This window comes from Somniosus microcephalus, chromosome 11 (assembly GCF_052327205.1).
Source record: "Somniosus microcephalus isolate GS21.2 chromosome 11, FLI_Smic_1.0, whole genome shotgun sequence".
Lineage (NCBI taxonomy): Eukaryota > Metazoa > Chordata > Chondrichthyes > Squaliformes > Somniosidae > Somniosus > Somniosus microcephalus.
The window spans coordinates 17,296,656-17,320,956 of NC_140997.1; positions in this window are offsets into that span (position 1 = coordinate 17,296,656).

The following is a 24,301-nucleotide window of genomic DNA, read 5'->3' on the forward strand; positions in this document are numbered from 1 at the left end:
TGGCCACAACCTGTCGGCGAAAACCCGTGGGGGTTCTCCCTCTAGCTGCACTGTCTTTTCTAAACGGAGGAACGGAGTTCCGTCCCCCTCTCCCATGATCTCCAGAATCTCATCCCGTAGCAACTCATAGTCCCTGTGCCCTCTCTTGCTCTCGTCAGGGAGACACTGGAGGAGCGAACTGTCCAGGGAGAACAGCAGCATTTTAGACTGTTCAACCCCGTCGCAGTCATTGACTGCTGCGGTCTGCTCCACGTCCCTGAAATGCACGGAGGGATCTCCTGACTCGGAGAGTTTTGGGATGTGACTTATCATCTCTCTTAGCTGTCGTGCGCTATGAGGCATTATGATCTGACTCTCAAGGGGTCCGTCATCGCCATTTTCTTCATTTGGACCGATCCTCCGGTGTCTCGTTGGACACATTGGCGCCGACCCCGACTCTACTGTCTGGGGTTGCTCTACCTCAGGGCTCTCTTCCTCTACCGTCTCCGTCTCCTGTCCCGGAGTCCAAGACTCCTCATAGGCAGGAGGCGCAGAAGGTTCGGGGGTTGGTACCCCAACTGCCTCTTGTGGAATCGGTCTTTTGGATTCCTTGGCTAGCAACAGCTGACTCGCTGGTGGATTTGAGACACACCAACCCGTTTGCCTTCGCTAGGGCCTTTCTCAGGTCCTCTAGCTCCCGGCGGCAAGTGCTGTGGTCGGTGTTCTCAGATCTATCCTCCATGGCCATTTTATATGCTGCCCTGGCTCCCAGGAGCTTTTCCTCTTGGGCATCTACTTGTTTGGCTAGACGGGAACACCTCTCTCTCATTCTACCTTCACTGGCCTTGGCCTCAACGACCTGACATTTTAAATATTCTACCCGGGTTTCGTGGCAGCGAATTACAGAGCGGCGTTCCTGGTTCAGCGCGTCAAGCGATTCAATCAGTTTTTGACCTCCCGCAACCTTTTCCTCCACGCCTTTAAGCAAGCCGTTGATCTGGACTGTCTGTGCTGCAACTACCTGGTCCAAAAGCTGGACTTGCTTCTTGTAGCACATCAGCCAGACCGCCTTTTCTACAGATTTCTTATGCTCTCTACCCGCTGTCCACTTGATGGCTGCGTCTAGCGGGCGCCTATCCCTTAGTAGATCAGATATCCATTGTTTTGTGAGGTTGACTTTTCCGAAAACATAATCTGCTATTCTTTCATCCATCACATTTCGTCTATTCAGATCTTGATCTAACACACTACTTTCCTGCTGCCAAGGTCCTGCCGCGGTCGCCATTTCTGTAGGGGGTTTCTCTTGCTCTTTCTGGTCTCCTGCCAGGCTTCGTGCAATAATTACCCTTGAGTGGTTCGACCCACTCCCCCTACGGTTCTAGACCTTGGACTTAGGTGCAGAGAACAGTAGTGCAGAGAAAGAACTCAATAGACCAGGTTGAATAGCACGAAATGGATGCTTTTATTTTTAAACAGTTTGAAGCATTACAAAATACATGTCATAGGCACAGATTAAAGTTACTACAATCATGCACAAATTTATGAACTTGACTCTATGGAAATGGGGAACACACGGCACATCGAAAAAGGGGAAACACATTACGATTTCCCTTAACTCCCTCCCCTATACCTAAACTAAGTTTCGACCTGGGGAACTTGGGATCATGCTCACCACTCTCGAAATCGCGAGAAAGGGGGTTCGCAGCCTTTTTGGCACCGCTTTCCGTCGTCACGTGGATTTGGAAACTTCTGGCGCAGTCGATATTCTCTCCTCCCTCGAGGCGGTGGGGTAGACCCAGCCTCGATGAGCGCTCGTTAAGGTTGAGATCCACTAAGTCGATTTGGGTTCATGGAGCAGACCTAGATGCAGGTTATGCACATGGGAGAATCTTGTGGCATCGATCGCTGGTTCTCCAGAGGGTTTCTTCTCCGTCGGCCTGGGTCGTCGATGATCTCCCGACCCCAGTACCCGGGCCACCCTTGTCGTCTTCTCGTCGTGGCCGAGCCTTGTTTGGCTGAACACCGGCCACGTTGTCCTTTTTTCCGAAACCGTCCGTCTTTAAAAAGACAAAAACGTTTTCATCGATCTGCCGAAGTGGAAGAGGCGCCGATCCGGGCACCGTCCGCCCTTCGTTCGTTCCTCGTAGAAGAAAGTTCTTGAAGAAATGGAAGCCTGAAGTCGCCCAACAAGAAGCCGTGGCAGTGAAGAAGAAGTTGTTCAAGTAACCCGAAGTCCGAAGTAACTTAGATGGACTTTCAATCCATAGTTATACTCTTTTGGGACAGTCTTATCTCCCGCCAAATCATAGTCCTGTCTTTGTATTAATTTTGGCGGGCAGAAATCTCTGCAGGGGCGCTTTGTCTTGTAACGGAGCCGGTGATAACTTAAACTGGCCTTCCTGGCCGATAATGTCTTTCAATGTCTTTTGCATTGTCACCGTGGCTCGGTTCGCATATTGATCGGTCCGGACATTTTCCTTGATGGCTGCTAAACGGTTTTTCCTTTGTACGATAAATGGGTATAAGTGTTTTTACATTGTCCGCCCATATTTTGATGGGCCCCATCCTGTACTTATAATCCATTGAATATGTATGCTGTTGCTCTGAGTTTCGGTTCCCAGAGACTGGCTTTCGTGGGCTCACTGTCTTCAATCCACAAGCCTGTCTGGCTTGCAGTAACAGAAATAAAATGGTTCATAAACTGATCACGGGGCCTGGCGGCCATTTTGTATGCCCTTTTATCAAAGGTTTTTCTGTGCAAGCTTACTTTGGTCAATAAACAGTCTTAATTTTATCCAGTTTTCTTGCGTGATTTTTGCTGAAAATTGCGAATCTTACAGGATGCCCGGTGATCGCGAAAGGTGCTGTATAAATGCAAACTCTATTTGCGGTTACGGTAGAGCAGCGGTTACGTTACTAGACTCAGAATCCAGGGGCCAGGACAAACAGTCCAGAGAATGCAAGTTCAAATCCCACGACGGCAGTTTGAGAACTTGAGTACAGTTTTAAAAATAAAAAGCTGGTATCAGTAAAAGTGACCATGATTGTCCTAAAAAACCAACTGGATGATTAATATCCTTTAGGGAAGGAAACCTTTCCACCATCTACAAGGCACAAGTCAGGAGTGTGATGGAATACTCTCCACTTGCCTGGATGAGTGCAGCTCCAACAACATTCAGGAAGCTCGACACCATCCAGGACAAAGCAGCCCGCTTGATTGGCACCCCATCTACCACCTTAAACATTCACTCCCTCCACCACCGGCATACCGTGGCTGCAGTGTGTACCATCTACAAGATGCACTGCAACAACTCACCAAGACTTCTTTGGCAGCACCTCCCAAACCCGTGACCTCTTCCACCTAGATGGGCAAGGGCAGCAGGTGCATGGGAACACCACCACCTCCAAGTTCCCCTCCAAGTCACACACCATCCTGGCTTAGAAATATATCACCGATCCTTCATCGTCGCTGGGTCAAAATCCTGGAACTCCCTACCTAACAGCACTGTGGGAGTACCTTCACCACACGGACTGCAGCGGTTCAAGGCGGCGGCTCACCACCACCTTCTCAAGGGCAATTAGGGATGGGCAATAAATGCTGGCCTTGCCAGCGACTCCCACATCCCATAAAAACAAATTTTAAAAAACCTGCCATCCTCAGCAAGCCTACACGTGACTCCGTTCCCCCACCAACGAGGTCGACTCTTAACTGCCCTTTGAAGTGGCCAAGCAAGCCACTCAGTTGTATCAATCCACTACAAAGAATAGCAAGAATAAAACTGGACACACCAGAATCCAGAAGGCCAACCCCCACCTTCCCAGGGCAACTGAGGGGATGGACAATAAATGCTGACCCTGCCAGCGATGCCCACGTCCCGATAATGAATTTAAAGACTAATTTCTATAATGCCACTGTGATTGATGCACAATTATTTATTTTTTTGCAGGTTTTTTTTTTTTTTGGAATTTACTAATTGGGTTGAGCAAATCTATCTTCCCTACCCAGCACTGTGTTGAGTTTCAGTAGTATACAATTGAATGATTTCTAAAAGAATAATTGCAGACACTTTAGAGCTTGAATTCAGAAAAGCTCATCTACACATCTAAAAAGAGTGGCCGGATAGTCAGAGTTTAACCCACTTTACAAAAAATGTCCTAGAACTTAATAAAATGAGTTGACATCTATTGGGGAAACATCAATATTGCACCAAACTTTGTTATTACTGGCAAACTGTGTAATTGTGGTAAAAGCATAGAAACTTAGGGCACAGAAGGAGGCCATTTGGCCAATGTGTCGGCCGACAACGAGCTACCCAGCCCAATCCCACTTTCCAGCTCTTGGTCCGTAGCCCTGTAGATTGCGGTGCTTCAAGTGCATATCCAAATACTTTTTAAATGCGATGGAAGGTTTCTGCCTCTACCACCCTTTCTGGCAGTGAGTTCCTGAAAGGCAGCAAGTTCCTGAAAGGGTGATAGAGACGGAAGCCCTCACTGAATTTAAAAAGTACTTGGATATGAGGCTAATTCCATTCCCAGCGGCCCATTAAATGGCAGAACATTTGACCAGATTTACCATTTATGACACAGGTCTCAGGACATTAGCTAGTAGGCATCAGGTAATGAGTTAGTTTCTGTGCTGATTGGTCAGTTGTGTCTCTTGATACAACCACTGCCCAGTACCTTTGACTCTAAGACAGTCACTGGACAGTATTTAAAGAGTTCTAATTGGCTGGCTTACTTCCGTCATGTAAAAGGAAGAAACATGAATGTTAGCAAACATGTGCATGAAGCCAACAGAACAATGAATATCTACTGGAATAGATTATACCCCCTCATTAAGTAAGAAATAAATTGTGGGGTCTCAGTAGTTATTTAAATGGTGCAACACTAAAGGCTCAAATTTTATTAAGTATCTGAATCATCACCCTACTTTCATAAAATATAACATTTATCACAAGTAACTATAACATTTCTGGGTGGAGAAGAAATCAACTTTAAGGCTCACAATGTAGAAATATGGGCTGATCAAACTAGCTGTAAGCAGGTCAAATTAATAAAAAGCTGTAGTAGGCTCTGAACGTAACATTTGATTTTGCACATGTCGCTTTAGACGTGAAATATCATTGAAAACAACCAGACTACTGACCAGTTAAGCAAAAACCAAAAATATAACACGTTCACAGGGCAAATGATTGATGTTTTCAGCTAGGAATAAAAAAGGTCAAAATTACCATTCTTGTCAAATGGATGAAATGTGTACTGAATCCACATTACAGCAGCATGCAGGCCAACTCCAGCCCTGACAATGAACACTGCCCCGTTTGCTTCCCTGTTCGTCTAGAGGTGCCTCCAAACACTAACTGATTTGCTAGACATCCTTTTAGATTGGTCTTGTGGGACATCAAGTCACTTTTGTCAGCGAAGTGGGAGCCAACAGCAGGAACTGATTTAAATTACCCAATTTTAGGTCGCTTCGTGCAGTTAAGTTGGTCCTCGCTATTATTACCAGATGCAGAAAGATTTTGAAATTTATGCTTCAAAAATGCACAAATAATTAAATGTGGACCCTGGTATTCATCATGAAATCTGACAGGAGGGCCAGAAGAATGGACGCTGCTCAACAAAGAATATATATATATATGGGATAATAAGGAGTTCAGGAGAAACGTCTTTACTCAGAGTGGTGAGAATGTGGAACTCGTGGAGTGGTTGAGGCAAATAGCATAGATGCATTTAAGGGGAAGCTGGAGAAAGCAGAAGGAGGGTGTATTGATTGGGTGAGATGAAGCAAGGTGGGAGGAGGCTGGTGTGGAGCAGACCAACCCATTGGGCCGAATGGCAGGTTTCTCTGCTGAAAATTCAATGTAATTTAAGTTTTTGAGGCTGTTTGGTGCCAACAGTAAAGTTACCCCTGTGACCAGCTTTCTGACTGATAACCAACTGAGCTCTTTCAGAAGTAAATGCAAGGAAATTGATTATAAACTTTAATCTTCGATATTAGATGCAGGGTTGTGTGGGGGGGGGGAAATGAATGGTTCTCAATATTCTGTTACCAAATATTCTTGAGTTTCGAGTTAGCAATTTTATTTTCAACTATTAACTATAAAAAGGGGGAAAATTGAGTCGTGCCCCCTTTGGGGGGCTAACTTCACCGGGGCACTACTTTTAGCGCCCCGAAAAAATTAGCACCCCCCCCCAACCCCGCGGCCAAAAATTGAATGGTAGCACCCCAAAAGGGAAGCAGGACGCTACTGGAAGTGCCCCGCCTCCCTCTTGGGGCACTGCGAGGGAATATTGCAGCGCTATGTGCCACAGTGCCACACACTGCGGTATGTCGCGCCACGGTACTGCAGGCCTTCCTCCCCTTCTTAAAAGGGAAGGGGCCTTGCGGAGCGCGACCCGCGGCCCAGTTGGACCACCAGGGATCGGCGTGCCGGGAGACGTGCCGGGCTCACGGAGCGCAGCTGGCTCTCCGCGAGGCGGGGCAGGTGGCCAGCAACAAAAATGGCTGCCTGCCAGCACTTCGCCTTTAATTAGCGCCGCCCCGGCCGCAGGTAGGCCCCCTGACCCCGTCGGACATAGAGAGTTGGGCGCTGTGCACGGCGATGACGTCACTGCCGATGGCGCAGTGCCGTGGGGCGCTAACAGTTACCGCCGCCACCAATCTCCTGCTGAATTTCGCGGGAGGCGTTGGTGGCGCCGCGTCCAGGCGCTAGTTGTTTTGCGCCCCAGTAGCGCCCTCTTAGGGTGCCAACGGGAGGCGCAAAGCAACAGAATTCCCCCCCCCACCCCAAGACTTTTATTCAATTAAGGCTAAAAACGTTACCTCGGTATATTTGCTAACAACTGTTTTGTAATAAGACTTAATACGTGAAGAATGGTGGAATAAATTGATTTAGCAGTTTGCACAATGGAGTGGTATGATGCATGTTGACACCCATGATTCTCTAGATGGTGAGTTTCCTATCCTGCCCACACTTTCATGTGAAGATGCCAAGCAGAGGCTGTCGCTACACAGAATGGAAGGACATTTACGTGTTACTCCTTGGCCACTGCTGCCCACAGCACAATTGTAAGGTAATAAATGCACAGTTGATACAATGGATGTGTTATATTCTGCACGTGATAATACCATATTACTGGGTAAAAGAAATCTCATACACGATAACTTGACTTCTATTTCTCCTTCCCCATTTGAATACCATAAATATGCTTTACTCAAGTGCTTCTGCACTTACAACCTGTTTTGTAACTAAAGCACTAAGAATGACTTAAAATGTATCTATTACTTTTCTGTGTTTACAACAGAGTCGCAACCTTGCAAAAAATGACTATTTGGCAGCAAGACAATCCATGGATTTAGTGTCTATATTTAGGGAGCACCAGGTAGCTCAGATCATTGAGTGTTGGCATCAGGACATCCTCGGTTCAAATCCTGGGAGGGGTCACTCAGCATATCACTTCAAGGTGCAATAAAATGAGCATCATGTCATGGAAATAGGACACTGTCTACAGTGCCCATCAGTCTACCAGTATCTGTCATTGGGCAACAACAACTTGCATTTATATAGCACCTTTAACATAGTAAAACATCCCAAGGCGCTTCACAGGGGTGTTATCAAACAAAATTTGACAGAGCCAGATAAAGAGATTAGGACAGGTGACCAAAAGCTTGGTCAAAGAGACAGGTTTTAAGGAGCGTCTTAAAAGGAGGCGAGAGAGGTAAAGAGGCGGAGAGGTTTAGTGAGGAAATTCCAGAGCTTAGGGCCCAGGCAGCTGAAGGCACGGCCGCCAATGGTGGAGCAATTAAAATCGGGGATGCGCAAACTGGGGACACTCCTGGCTGTTAAGAACCACTCCAGAGAGAGAGAGATGTATTTTGAATCCGGGACTGATTTCTATGCTACTTTCTTTGTCCAACATCACATCTGCAGCATGATCTAACTCTTGCAACATAACAGGAAGTGCATTAAACCATCCTCTACAATTATAATCCCTCTATTCACACTATTGCTTTTTGAAGCTCACATACTGTACTTCAGAATATATAAATGAGGAAAGCAGAAAGTTAAGTTTAGTTCACTCGTCACAATTGCGTATTATTATGCTCCATATAAAATGATACAATGCACAAAGGGTTTTCCATACAATAAACTTCAATGTATTTGCAAGAACATCACAGCTGTTATTTTTTCCAATGTGACTGTTACCATACTGCAACTCCAAGGAGAGAGCAGCCTTTTATTATCCATATAAAACAGAATAAAATCACTCCCTCAAACTAAGTGTACTTTGAAATAAATATGTATCCTTGGAGTCATTTCATGGCATTAAGCAAATTTGGGGGTTTAAATTATACTTGTATTTTGTCTGAACCCAAAAGATTATATTAATGCCTTAAAATTAATTCAGAGAACTGCAGCTCATTAAATAAAGGGGAAGAAACAGCCTTATTTGAAGGCGATTTCAGCCAGTCGGTTTTGAAGGAGTAGAATGGCATGTGTGGGGTCTTTATCACATCATATGCAAGTGATTCAGGTTTCCCGAGATGAGAAAGAGCAGTTAATAATTTGGAGGAATGCCCCTTCAACTATTTTAGCAGAAACACACATGATGAAAATCTTCCGTAGGAATCACCTTAAAAAGAAAACATTTGCACAAGGATTTACAAATATTGATTGCATCAACAGGAAATACAGAGTATATTATTTTTAAAGTAAAGACAGATTGCAAAACAGGCTCATCAGCAAAAATGCACTTTGCAATCATGCATTATAGAGTGCACAAGGATGCAGATTCAATGAATAAACAGAACTGGTCTCGGCGGAGCAGATACTTTAAAAACTCAAAACACTTACCTACGTGTTTGCTGCATGCACTGTCCTTCCACCCAGCACCCCTGTCCTGGACTTAACCTCAGATTATCAAGACAAGTGTCACAAACTTCTTTAGCCAAGACTCCGGTCACATCCCAATTCCCTCCGACCTCCCCTTGCACTCAGTGTTAATTTATGTGCTCGGTGACCGACCCTTCCAACATCGCACCAACTTTTCGCCCCAGCAAATTTCTGACCCCACCCCTCTACGGCCATTGGCTGTTGGAAATTACTTTTGTCCAATCAGTAACGACAGTCGGTCCATTTCTAATTTCGGTTGGCTGAGAATTATGTCAATCATCAAATAGCAGCTAACTTCTGTTTCGGAATGTACCCATTTGGATGCAACATTCAGGGTTGGTTTTTATTTTCACTCAAGAGTGCTAGTTTCATATTACTGTTGATAATACGATTAATCAAACATTATATATCTATAATTATCACATTTACCTCATTGGCTCTGTTTTGTGTACTAGGATGAGTAGTGCCTAGGACTTTATTATGGGGCAAAAAAGATTTACAAGGATGATACCAGAACTGAGAGGTTACAACTATCAGGAAAGATTGAACAGGCTGGGGCTCTTTTCTCTAGAAAAGAGAGGACTGAGCGGTGACCTGATGGCAATGTTCCCTTTAACATAGTAACATAGAGATAGGAACAGGAGTAGGCCATTCGGCCCTTCGAGCCTGCTCCGCCATTCAATGAGATCATGGCTGATCCTCGTCTGAGATCATAGCTGATCTTACCAGTTCAGTACCCCGTCCCCGCCTTTTCTCCGTAACCCTTAATCCCCTTAGCCTTCAGAAATATATCCAATTCTCTCTTGAAAATATTTATTGAATTAGCCTTCACAGCCCTCTGTGGCAGGGAATTCCACAGGCTCACCACTCTTTGAGTGAAGAAATTCTTCCTCATCTCTGTTTTAAATGATTTGCCCGCTATTTTTAGACTGTGGCCCCTGGTTCTGTGCTCCCTGGCCATTGGAAACATTCTCTCTGAATTCAGCCTGTCCAGGCCTGCCATAATTTTATATGTTTCGATGAGATCCCCTCTCAATCTTCTAAACTCCAGTGAGTACAAGCCCAAACTATTTAATCTCTCTTCGTAGGTCATTCCCGCCATTCCAGGTATCAGCCTGGTGAATCGCCGTTGCACTCTTTCCATGGCAAGAACATCCTTCCGCAGATGGGGCGACCAAAACTGTACACAATACTCCAGATGCGGTCTCACCAGCACCTTGTACAGCTGTAGTAAGGTATCCCTATTCCTATACTCGAACCCCCTTGATATGAAGGCCAACATACCATTTGCCTTCTTAATCGCCTGTTGCACCTGCATGCTCTCCTTCAGTGACTGGTGCACAAGAACACCCAGGTCCCTCTGCACTTCCCCATCTCCCAATCTATTGCCATTTAGATAATAATCTACCCTCCTGTTTTTACCCCCAAAGTGGATAACCTCGCATTTATCCACATTATAGTGCATCTGCCACGTATCCGCCCATTCCCCCAACCTGTCCAAATCGCACTGTAGCCTCCTGACATCCTCATCAGAGCCCACCCCTCCTCCTAGTTTAGTGTCGTCAGCGAATTTGGAAATATTGCATCCAATTCCCTGATCCAGATCATTTATATATATTGTGAACAGCTGGGGTCCCAGGACAGATCCTTGCGGCACCCCGCTGGTCACTGCCTGCCACTCTGAAAACGAGCCGTTTATTCCAACTCTCTGTTTTCTATCCGCCAGCCAGTTCTCTATCCACGTTAATACTTTGCCCCCAATCCCATGAGCCTTAATTTTGCATGACAATCTTTTGTGTGGAACCTTATCGAAGGCTTTCTGGAAGTCAAGGTACACCACATCCACTGGCTCTCCCCCATCTATTTTACCAGTTACTTCCTCAAAAAATTCCAGCAGATTAGTCAAACACGATTTACCCTTTGTAAATCCATGTTGACTCTGTCCGATCCTTTCCCCATTTGTCAAGTGCTCCGCTATTTTATCCTTAATAATGGACTCTAGCATTTTGCCCACAACCGATGTAAGGCTTACTGGTCTATAATTCCCTGCTTTCTCTCTACCCCCCTTTTTAAATATTGGGGTAACATTAGCTACCCTCCAATCCACGGGTACTGTTCCCGAGTCAATGGAGTTCCGGAAGATGATCCTTAGAGCATCTGCTATCTCCAGGGCCACCTCCTTAAGTACCCTAGGATGTAGTTTATCAGGCCCCGGGGATTTGTCGGCCTTCAGTCCCCTCAACTTACCCAACACCATATCCCTAGAGATACTAATTTCTGTCAGCTCCTCCCTCTCATTAGTCCCTATGTTTGCCGATATTCCTGGGAGGTTATTTGTGTCCTCCTTTGTGAATACAGAACCAAAGTATGAGTTTAATTGGTCTGCCATTTCCTTATTCTCCATTATATATTCTCCCGAATCGGACTGCAGGGGACCGACTTGGGATTTTACCAGTCTTTTCCTCCTGATATACCGATAAAAGCTTTTGCAGTCTGTCTTTATTTTTGCTGCAAGTTTACTTTCGTATTCTATTTTCCCCTTCCTGATTAATCCCTTTGTCCTCTTCTGCTGTATCCTGTACTGCCCCCAATCTTCCGGTCTGGTGCTTTTTTTTGCCAGTTGATATGCCCTTTTTTTAAATTTTATGCTGTCCCTAATTTCCCTCGTTATCCACGGTTGAGTCACCTTTTTAGGTTTATTTTTATGCCAAACCGGTATAAACATGTTCTGGAATTCTTCCATTCTATCTTTGAATGCTTGCCATTGTCTATCCACTGTCAATCCCCCCAGAAACACCACCCAATCAATCTTACCCAATTCCCGTCTCATACCCTCGTAATTCCCTTTATTTAAGTTCTGGACCTTAGTCTCTGATTCAATTTCCTCACTCTCCATCTCGACTGAGAGCTCGATCATATTATGATCGCTCTGACCCAAGGGGCCTCGTACAAGAAGATTGGTGATAAGTCCCTTCTCATTGCACAATACCCAGTCTAAAATGGCCTGATCTCGAGTCGGCTCCTCGACATATTGGTCCAGATAACCGTCCCGAAAACATTCCAGGAATTCCTCCTCCTCAGAATTTTTACTAATTTGGGGTCCCGCACGGCCGGCTCACCAGCTTTTGAATGGAAAAATCGTGCGTGCGCGGAAACTCGAATGGGCCGTGGAGCCCCTTGAATGGGCTGTGCGTCCCCCCAAAAATTAAAAGGAACATTGCCTGATAGAGGTCTTTAAAATTATGAAGGGTTTCGATAGGGTAGACATAAAGAAGATGTTTCCACTAGTAGGGGAGTCCAAAACCAGGGGCCATAAATATAAGATGGTCACTAATAAATCCAATAAGGAATTCAGGGGCAACTTCATTACCCGGAGAGTGGTGAGAATATGGAACTCGCTACCACATGGAGTACTTGAGGTGAATAGCACAGATGCCTTTAAGGGGAAGCTAGGTAAGCACATGAGGGAGAAAAGAATAGAAGGAGGCTCGTGTGGAGCACAAACACCGGCAGAGACCAGTGGGCCAAATGATCTGTTTTTGTGCTGTAAATTCTATGTAATTCTCTGTATTTCACTCCCTGAGCAGCAGTGAGACTGGGAGAGGTGTGGTTAATGAAGGGGTTAATTGACCATGAATATATCAGTATTTTTTTAGTGTGCAGTTAGCTTTATAGTTCTTGAAAATCCTTCTTCTTTGGAACCGAGGATGACTTGCTTCCACATTAAAAATGAGTTCTCAGGTGACTGGTGAGTCCAATGCGGGACCTACAGTCTCTGTCACAGGTGGGGCAGACAGTGGGTGGGGTGCTTGGGTTGACGTGCGCTCCTTGCGCTTGATCCCAGCGAAGAGACTCGAGGTGTTCGGCGCCTTCCCAGATGCTTCTCCTCCACTTTGTGCGGTCTTGGGCCAGGGATTCCCAGGTGTCAGTGGGGATGTTGCATTTTTTCAAGGAGGCTTTGAGGGTGTCCTTGAAGCATTTCCTCTGCCCACCTGGGGCTCTCTTGCCATGTCAGAGCTCCGAGTAGAGCACTTGTTTTGGGAGTCTCGTATCGGGCATGCGGACAATGTGACCCGTCCATCGGAGCTGATCGAGCGTGGCCCATCCATCGGAGCTGATCGAGCGTGGTCAAAGCTTCGATGCTGGGGATGTTGGCCTGAGCGAGAACACTGACGTTGGTGCGCCTATCCTGCCAATGGATTTGCAGGATCTTGCGGAGGCAGTGTTGGTGGTACCTCTCCAGTGCTTTGAGGTGCCTGCTGTACATGGTCCATGTCTCTGAGGCATACAGCAGGGTGGGTATCACTGCTGCTCTGAGAACCTGGGCTTGAAAATCCGGTGTACAAGTCATACCTTAATGCATCTCGAAATGGAGATTTTATTTCTTTCATTCTGGCATGTGATTTATAATTTGAATTTTTCAACTTATGGAATATTTTATTCATTCAATTCATCAGTGTGAGTGTGGATCCGAATGTAATGTAATGTAATAACAACTTGTATTTATGTGGTGCCTTTAAACTAATAAATGCCCCACAGTGTTTCACAAACTGAGTAGGAGAAGGGGGAGTTAGGACAGATAACCAAAAACATGGTGTGGTTAAACAAACCATGTTCAACAAATGAGGTCGGAGACAGTATCAAGCTAAAAGAAAAGACTTGCATAAACACAAGGAAAAGTGGAAACCCAGTGGACTTGGCGAGCTATAAAGAGCAACAAAGGGATACAAAGAAGCTAATAAGAGGATATGTCAAAAAAAATTGCAAGGGATATCAAAGCTAACAGCAAAACTTTTAATAAATATATTAAGAGAAAGAGAGTGGTAAAGGGCAATGTGGGCCCAATAAAGGTGGATGTAGGCAAGACTATAATGGATAATAAGGCAATGGCAGACTTGTTAAATGATTGCCTTGTATCTACTTTCATAGTGAAGGAAGAGGACAAAATACCAGCGGTACACAGGAACCTAAAAATAGCTCAAAGGGAGGAACTTATTGGATTTAATATGTGATAATGGAGAAAATAATGGGACTTGAGATAGACAAGTCTCCAGGGCCTGATGGTCTTCACCCCAGGGCAGTAATAGAAGTAAGTGAGGAAATTGAAGATGTATTAGCCATAATTTTCCAAAGCTCTCTAGATTAAGGAATTGTGTCTTTGGATTGGAAAACTGCAAATGCCACTCCATTATTTAAGAAGGGAGGGAGAGAGAAACCAGGTAACTACAGACCTGTCAGTTACATAGAGTTACATAGTCCACAGCACAGAAACAGGCCATTCAGTCCAACTAGTCCATGCCAGCATTTATGTTCCAAACAAGCCTCCTACCACCCCACTTCATCTAACCCTATCAACATATCCCTCTATTCCTTTCTCCCTTATCTGCTTATCCAGCTTCCCCTTAAATGCATCTATGCTTTTCACCTCAACCACTCCTTGTGGTAGTGTGTTCCGCATTCTTACCACTCTTTGGGTAAAGAACTTTTTCCTGAATTTTCTATTGGATTTATTAGTGACTATCTTATATTTATGATCCTCTAGTTTTGGTCTCCCCCACAAGTGGAAATATTTCTCTACCTCTACCCTATCAAACACTTTCATAATCTTAAATCAGGTCACCCCTCAGCCTTCTCTTTTTTGGAGAAAAGAGCCCCAGCCTGATCAGCCTTTCCTAATAAGTATATCCTCTCAGTTCTAACATCAGTTATGAGTAAGTTACTGGAATCTATCATCAGAGACAGAGTGATTGAACACTTGGATAGGTATCACATAGAATTACATAGAATTTACAGCACAGAAACAGGCCATTCGTCCCAACAGGTCTATGCCGGTGTTTCTGCTCCACACGAGCCGCCTCCCATTTTACTTCATCTCACCTTATCAACATATCGAGTTGATTAAAGAGAATCAGAATGGATTTGTGTAGAGTAGGTCATGTCTGACTAATCTAGTTGAATATTTGGAGGAGGTCTCTAGCATGGCGGATAGGGAAGTATCTAAAGATGTTGTCTATATGGACATCCAGAATGTATTTGATAAGGTTCTTATTAGCAAAAATGAGAGCACATGGAATTAAAAAATAACCTTATGATATGGGTAGTAATTGGTTGAGCGGTAGGAGACAGAGAGTGGTGAAAAATGATTTGTTCTCTGATTGGTGGGATGTGACAAGTAGTGTTCCCCAGGGATCTGTACTTAGCATTTCACCATATATATCAATGACTTGGATGAAGGAATAGAGAGTTGTATATCCACATTTGAAGAGGACACTAAGTTAAGAGGGACAGTATGTTGTGTGGATGGGAGGACAAAATTATAACGGGGCATAGGCAGACTAAGTAAGTGGGCAAAACTATAGCAGATGGGGTTCAGTGCGGGGAAGCGTGAGATCATCCACTTTGGAGCCAAGAATGACAAATTGAAATATTTTCTTAATGGTGAGGGACTAGGAGCTAGAAGCAGAGGGATTTAGGTGTTCAGGTACACACATCACTAAACGTTGGTGCACAGGTACAAAAAGTAACCAAAAAGGCTAATGGAATGTTGGCCTTTATCTCAAAGAATACAAAAGTGAGGCAGCGATGCTCCAGTTGTACAGAGCCTTGGTCAGGCTCCCTCTGGAGTACTGTGTACAGTTTCGGTCTGGGAGAGGGTCTAGCACAGATACACCAGCGTAACACTGGGCCTGAACGGGTTAAATTCTGAGGACAGGTTGTATAAACATGGTTTGTATTCTCTTGAGTTTAAAGGTTGAGGTGTGATCTCATCAAGGTACTTAAAATGATTAAGGAATTCGATAGGTTAGATAAAGAGAAGCTATTTCCTCTGGTGGGGGAATCCAGAACAGGAGGAAATAGCATCATCTTACAATCAGAGCTCAGTCATTTAGGAGTGAAATTAGGAAATGTGCAACCTGCTCCGTCATTCAATTAGATCATGGCTGATCTGCACCTCAACTCCATTTACCCATATCCCTTAATAAATTAAGTTAAGGTGTTGTGTAATCTAATGATTTGTTCTACGTTGAAACTACTGCCTAAAACTCGCCCAACAATATTATTGTGTGCAGCTTCAGAGGGCAGGAATAGTCAATTATACATATTTTTTAAAATGGCGCTCTCCAGGTGCAGCTGTATCTTGTCTCTCATTCCGGTTTTTCTAATACTCTGAGCGTAGTATGTGATCTGCCCGCAACAACTCCACACTGTAGTTTAGCCGTGCGCTCTCTTCTCTGGCTTGCTGACCTCCCAGTTCTCGCGCGGCAGCCTTTGGCGTCAACCCTTGCCCGCCCCCATCATCATATCCTGCCTCCGCATGGGGACCTGGGCCTCTGCATGGGGACCTGGGCCTCCATGGGGACCTGGGCCTCCGCATGGGGACCTGGGCCTCCATGGGGACCTGGGCCTCCATGGGGACCTGGGCCTCCGCATGGAGACCTGGGCCTCCGCATGGAGACCTGGGCCTCCGCATGGAGACCTGGGCCTCCGCATGGGGACCTGGGCCTCCATGGGGACCTGGGCCTCTGCATGGGGATCTGGGTCTCCATGGGGACCTGGGCCTCCGCATGGGGACCTGGGCCTCCGCATGGGGACCTGGGCCTCCAAGGGGACAGGTACACGCCCTAGCAACCATTTCAGTGCGACTGTCGGCCTTGGGGTTTTGGGGAGTGGGGTGGTTGGAGATGGGAATTCATGTGATGGAATCTCCCAGAATATGTACAACCAAAGTTGGCCACCCTCAGCACCTTCCCTTGGGAGCCTCTTTTATGTTGCCAGTGCTGTAATATAAATGCGTCATTACATTGTTAATTATTTCCTTTATCTGTCTTTGTTCAAACATTTTACTTGGAAATATTCCAGTACTTGATGCAATTCATGGCTTCAGCGAAAAATCACTGGTGTGATAAAACCCCTAACATACGCATTGTTCATTGTTGCCTAATTAGCTCATGGGCAAAGCCATTGAATAGCCCTTTAAAGAGGTATTGTCTTCATGAAAAACGTCTGGCAAATGTTTTATCCCTCAACCAACATCACGAAAACAAGATTATCCTGCCATTCTTAGGCAGTCCCTTGGAACCGAGGATGACTTGCTTCCACATTAAAAATGAGTTCTCAGGTGAGTGATGAGTCCAATGCGGGACCTACAGTCTCTGTCACAGGTGGGGCAGAGGGTGGTTGAAGGGGCGGGTGGGTGGGGTGCTTGGGTTGACGTGTGCTCCTTGCGCTTGGCTTCCGCTTGCTCCCGGCGAAGAGACTCGAGGCGTTCGGCGCCTTCCCGGATGCTTCTCCTCCACTTTGTGCGGTCTTGGGCCAGGGATTCCCAGGTGTCGGTGGGGATGTTGCACTTTTTCAAGGCGGCTTTGAGGGTGTCCTTGAAGCGTTTCCTCTGCCCACCTGAGGCTTTCTTGCCGTGCCGGAGCTCCAAGTAGAGCACTTGCTTTGGGAGTCTCGTATTGGGCATGTGGACAATGCTCACATTGCTGTCTGTGGGAGCTTGCTGTGCGCAAATTGGTTGCCGCGTTTTCCGACATTACAACAGTGACTCCACTTCAATAAAAAGTACTTCGTTGGCTGCAAAGCCCTTTGGGACATCCTGAGGTTGTGAAAGGTGCTATAGAAATGCAAGTTTTTTCATTAAGTGTCAACTGTGGCTCAGTGGGTAGCACTCTCGCCTCTGAGTCAGAAGGTTGTGGGTTCAAGTCCCCACTCCCTGAGACTTGAGCACAAAAATCTAAGCTGACACTCCCGTTCAGTGCTGAGGGAGTGCTGCACTGTCAGAGGTGCTGTCTTTTGGATGAGACGTTAAACCGAGGCCCTGCCTTCCCTCTCAGGCGGACGTAAAAGGTCCCATGGCACTATTTCGAAGAAGAGCAGGGGAGTCCTGGCCAATATTTATCCCTCAATCAACATCACTAAAAAACAGATTATCTGGTCATTATCACATTGCTGTTTGTGGGAGCTTGCTGTGCGCAAATTGGCTTCCGCGTTTCTTACATGACAACAGTGACTACACTTCAAGAAGTACTTCATTGGCTGTAAAGTGCTTTGGGATGTCTGGTGGTTGTGAAAGGCGCTATACAAATGCAATTCTTTCTTTCATTATTTTGTTGCTGATGGAGATTTTATTGGCGGCAGGGCAGTTAAGAAAACAGACAATGGGCTTGATTTTGCCAGGCCCGAGGAGGCGGGAATGGAGGCGTGTGGGGTGTTAAAATTGCAAAAAATGGCAGGCGGGCCCGACCCCGCCTCCATCACGCCTCCGAGTAATTTTCCCAAATGCGTGGTTTCTGATCCCGTCTCCGTCCCGCCTCCAAGAGGCGGGATAGGCCCTTAAGGCCCTTAACAAACACTGAATTGCCTCTATAATCCCATTTTGAGAGGCCTTTCTGATTTTAACACTTTTCCCACGTGATGAACGCCTCCTCTGGAACACGACGGTGAAACCTGGCGGTAGCACAATTGGGTTGCTGACTATCAGCTGCAGCTCCACCATTAAATAGGAGATTTGATCAGTCATCATTTGCAGGTGGCAGAACTTTGTTGTCTCGTGTCTGGGGGAACTTTTAGCAGGCATAACCATTGCTGTGGAAGTTTGGAACCTGACACCCATCTCCAGTGTGACCTCCTGGGAAACCCCTCTCCCCACCTTGACTGAGCACTTCCTCAACTGAGGCATATACCAGAAGCATGGGAACCATTTATTTCCTTTCCTCCTGGACATCAGATTCGGACGAAGACCAGCCGCGGCAGCAGCAGAACCATGAACAACAGCAGCACCAACTGCAGGAGCAACAGCAGGAGCTCCAAGCTGCTGCTCACCCACCTGAATCTGCACAGGCCAGAGGGTGCCAGCGCATGGAAGCCCGTCGGCGCAGGAGATACCCCCCAAACAGGGCCTACAGACACAGGGTCAGCTATCTCAACATGTCTGAGCAGCAGTGCCAAAGGCGGCTCCGACTTTCGCGAGAGGTAGTGGGTGACATCTGCGCAATGGTGCAGCAAGACCTGGAGCCCAGAGGAGCAGGTGGATAACCCTTACCAGTGGCCTTCAAAGACACCACCGCAGTCAACTTTTTTGCTTCAGGCTCATTCCAGGGATCAGCAGCAGACATCAGCGGCATCTTCCAGGCGGCCGCACACACTTGCATCACGCAGGTAACCGATGCCCTCTTTGCCATCGCGCACAATCACATCCATTTCTCTAAGGATCAAGCAAGTGTCATGGTGTGTGCGGTTGGATTTGACAATCTGGCCGGCTTTCCAAGGGTGCAGGGCATCGTTGACTGCACACATGTGGCCCTTAAGGCACCCCATCGCAATCCAGGTATTTTTGTCAACCGCAAGGGCTTCCACTCATAGATGCTTAGAAGGAGACAAAGATGGAGTGAGGTGGCAAGGCCAAGGGCCCTCCCTGTGTTTTGTAAGTTGTTTTCATAGCATCACAGTGATAGGGAGTGTGAGGGCTGCATAGTTGAATAGTTAGGTGAATGTGACCATAGAGAGAGAGGGAATGGGTAAGGGTGCAGGGATGTCAGTGTCAAGTGGGATGTGGAGGAAGAGGTTGCTAAAGCTGAGTGCTGGTGAGGAGAGGCAATGGGGATCAGATTGAGGGTGATGGGAAAGTCATACTCACTTTTCCAGTGCGCAGAAGGTCATGAAACCTCTTCCTGCACTGAAGCCAGGTTCTGCAGATCAGCGACAACGAGTTGACCTCCTGGGCCACCTGGATCCACACAGCCTTTGTCTGCTGGGGAGGCTTCTTCCTCCCTGAAGAAGGGAAGAGCACCTCCTTATTAACTCTTGCTCCCTCCACCAAAACTTGCAGGGCGACGTCATCAAATCTGGGAGCAGACTTAGGTCTCCCACTGTTCATTTTGCCTCCAGGTCCCTCTCACAGCAAAGGCCAGAAGGTTGGCAGTCTGCAGAAGATGCAAGGCTTCTTGCAGACCTTAAATGCAGCAGCAATGATGATGTCATCGGAGGCGAGTTTCAGACTGAAAAACTAATTGGGCCATGGGTTCCCACACGCTGGAACTCAATTGCCCAATTAAGTGAAAATCGCATCATTCTCCCACATTGATTTGGTTTCGGGTGGCTAACATGAAAAGCGGATGACATGACCCCAGCCCGCCCCATGACAAAATCCAGCCCAATTGGTCTCCCATGATGCATTAGTATTCCTAGTGACAGGATTTTATTTCCACAGTATGTTACAGTTTACATCTAGTTGCAGGTGTTGGATGGATAATGAGGATTGCTTCTGTCGATTATTGTTGTATTGATGTATGTGGATATACTGGCACTTTTATGTGACCTCAATCAAGCGCTTACTAGTCATTTTATAGGACATTTTCTTGGAGGACAGGAACAATGTGGGAACATTCATCACATTTAATAGATACTTCAGTGAAAAGAAAGATTATTACTTCTTGCTTAATTGTCCTTAATTTGTTCAACAACCTAACAGTCAAGAAGGAAACAAATGTAAACCATTGGCTTAAATAATGATTCAGCCCAAAAGGTCTGCTCATAGGTTAGTTTTTGATTGATGAGGCTGTACGCTGGAAAAAAAATGTTTTGGGCTGATTAAAGTATGATTGCCTCGCGCTTTAAACTGAAGCAATCATATACTGAATGCTGGGGAAAAAAAGCTTTCTCCTAAATGTTTAAGACTTAACAGAGCCTGAAACCCAAGCAGAAATACATCTTAATCAAACTTGAATAGGATTTTAGAATTTAACTGTTATCCTTATATTAAAATGATGATTTAGCACATCAGAATAATTGTTGGCAGGGGCAGGCACAAATATTAACAGAAAAGCAAATTGATCTTTTTAAGAATTTTTTTTACGTAGAATGTACAGCACAGAAACAGGCCAGTCGACCCAACTGGTCGGTGCCGGTGTTTATGCTCCACATGAGCCTCCTCCCACCCTCTTCACCTCACCCTATCAGCATTTCCTTCTATTCCTTTCTCCCTCATGTGCTTATCCAGCTTCCCCTTACATGCATCTATGCTGTTCACTGCAACTACTGCATGTGGTAGCGAGTTCCACATTCTCACCACTCTCTGGGTGAAGAAGTTTCTCCTGAATTCCCTATTGGATTTATTAGTGACTATCTTGTATTTACGGCCCCTAGTTTGGGCCTCCCCCCACAAGTGGAAACATCTTCTCTATGTCCACCATATCGAAACCCCTTCATAATCTTAAAGACCTCGATCAGGTCACCCCGCAGACTGTTCAGTCTTTATGACTTAACTTCTCCTCATTGTCAACAGTTAATCACAGTTTGTTCTCTTTGTAAAAGAGGGAAATTGAAGTGACCTATTTGAAATTTTCAACATTATGAAGGCAATTAGCAGAACTGATCAAGGACTTTTTTCACTAAAGTGAAGGGTGCAAATAGTGTGAGTTGCCAATTAAGTCCTATAATGGAACTAATTACCCAGAAGTTAATAGTGCTGCAAAATACGCTATCAGCAAAGGCAATTAAAACAGGCAGTATAAATGAGATCAAGAGGCAGAGAGAAGGTGTTGAGTGATATGGTAAGAAGGCAGATAGGTGAGATTAGGATCTATTAGAAAGAGAGTGCATGAGTGGCCTAATGGCCTAAGATGATTCAAGGATTTGATAGGGTAGATAGAGAAAAACTATTTCCTCTGGTGGGGGGCAGCGGGAGACCAGAATAAGGAGGCATGACCATAAAATTAGAGCCAGGCCGTTCAAAGGGTGACGTCAGGAAGCATTTCTTCACACAAAGGGTAGTGGAAATCTGGAACTCTCTCCCCCCAAAAAGCTGCTGAGATTGGGGGTCAATTGAAAATGTCAAAACTGAGATCGATAGATTTTTGTTAGTCAGGGGGTATTAATAAGCAAGGAGGGTAGATGGAGTTAAGATTCAGATCAACCATGATCCAACTGAAAGGCCTACTCCTATGCTCCTATGACTTTCCCTGTTCCTCAAAAATACTTATATAAAGAGAAGTTATACTGGTGCTTGTTCTACTTCTCTGTTTTCATATTATTTGCTGTAAACTGCTACCTGGAGTTTGTCTCTAAGCAGACACTGTGGGCTGTTATCAGTACTTGCTCTTCATGATGTTGCTGAAGGAAAAATGTCGCAATTGGGAGTGTTGAATACGTATATTCGAGCCATCTACTGGTCAGGAATGTGCTCTGGAGGTGGCATTGTCAGTTCCAGATTTCAGCAGCAGATGAGCTGAGGCGGGGCGGAGACGGGCAATGTTACAGCGGTGGGATTAGGCGGTCTTGGTGATGGAGCAGATATGGGGTCGGAAGCTCAGCTCAGGGTCAAAAAGGACACCAAGGTTGCGAACGGCCTGGTTCAGCCTCGGACCGTGGCCAGGGGAGAGAGATGAAGTCAGTAGTTAGGGAATGGAGTTTGTGGCGGGGGCTGAAGACAATGGTTTCAGTCTTCCCGATATTTAATTGGAGGAAATTTCTGCTTGTGAAAGGGAAATCATGTTTAACCAATTTATTGGAGTTCTTTGAGGAAGTAACATGTGCTGTGGATAAAGGGGAACTGGTGGATGTACTGTACTTAGATTTCCAGACGGCATTTGATAAGGTGCCACATCAAAGGTTATTGTGGAAAATAAAAGCTCATGGTGTAGGGGGTAACATATTGGCCTAGATAGAAGATTGGCTAGCTAACAGGAAACAGAGAGTAGGCATAAATGGGTCATTTTCTGGTTGGCAAGATGTAATGAGTGATGTGCCACAGGGATCAGTGCTGGGGCCTCAACTTTTTACAATTTATATAAATGACTTGGATGAAGGGGCCAAAGGTATGGTTGTTAAATTTGCTGATGATACAAAGATAGGTAGGAAAGTAAATTGTGAAGAGGACATGAGGCTACAAAGGGATATAGATAGGTTAAGTGAGTGGGCAAAGATCTGGCAAATGGAGTATAATGTGGGAAAATGTTAAATTGTCCATTTTGGCAGGAAGAATAAAAAAGCATATTATCTAAATGGTGAGAGATCGCAGAGCTTTGAGATGCAGAGGGATCTGGGTGTCCTAGTGCATGAATCGCAAAAGGTTAGTATGCAGGTACAACAATTAGGAAAGCTAATAGAATGTTATTGTTTATTGCGAGGGGAATTGAACACTAAAGTAGGGAGATAACAACAGAAAATGCTGGAAAAACTCAGCAGGCCAGGCAACATCCGTGGAGAGAGAAATAGAGTCAACATTTCAGGTTGAAACCCTTTGTCAAGACTAAAGTAGGGAGGTTATACTTCAGTTGTACAGGGCATTGGTGAGACCACATCTGGAGTACTGTGTACAGTATTGATCTCCTTATTTAAGGAAGGATGTAAATGCATTGGAAGCAGTTCAGAGAAGGTTTACTAGACTAATACCTGGAATGGGCGGGTTGTCTTATGAGGAAAGGTTGGACAGGCTAGGCTTGTATCCGCTGGAGTTTAGAAGAGTAAGAGGTGACTTGATTGAAACATATAAGATCCTGAGGGGTCTTGACAGGGTGGATGTGGAGAGGATGTTTCCTCTTGTGGGAGAACCAAAACTAGGGGTCACTGTTTAAAAATAAGGGGTCACCCATTTAAGACAGAGATGAGGCGAAATTTTTTCTCACAGAGGGTCGTGAGTCTTTGGAACTCTCTTCCTCAGAGGGCGGTGGAAGCAGAGTCTTTGAATATTTTTAAGGCAGAGGTAGATAGATTCTTGATAAGCAAGGGGGTGAAAGGTTATCGGGGGTAGGCGGGAATGTGGAATAATCAGATCAGCCATGATCTTATTGAATGGTGGAGCAGGCTCGAAGGGCCGAGTGGTCTACTCCTGCTCCTAATTCGTATGTTCGTGTGTATGTTCGTATCCAGTAATGCATGAAAAAGGTTGTAGTGGATAGAGTAAGAGAAAGAAAACCAGGAATCTAGAGGTGAAAAAAGAATCAAAAAAGTTCATACGGTGGCCAATTCTAAAGCTAGTATAATAATGGAACTTAATATTAAACGGTGTTTGAGATATGTGCTGGATAACCCTCCCGAGACAGTTTTATGTTCTTGAATGTTGTGATGTTTACTGGCTAGATACACAACAACTTATTAGCAGAGCTAAAAGGTTTCTGCCTTAGGCACTCATAGCACTCTACAGCCAACTAAGATTGACAGGGCCTTGAGGCTTCTAACTCTGAGGATTCTGCAGCTTCAAATTGAAAGTCTCTTGCCTCCAGGCACCATTAGAAGCCTCAACCACTAAATCTGATCAGCAGAACTCAAAAGGCTTGTGTTTCCAAGCACATAAGAACATAAAAACATAAGAAATGGGAGCAGGAGTCGGCCATTTGGCTCTTCGAGCCTGCTCCGCCATTCAATAAGATCATGGCTGATCTTCTACCTTATCTCCACTTTCCTGCACTATCCCCATACCCCTTGAT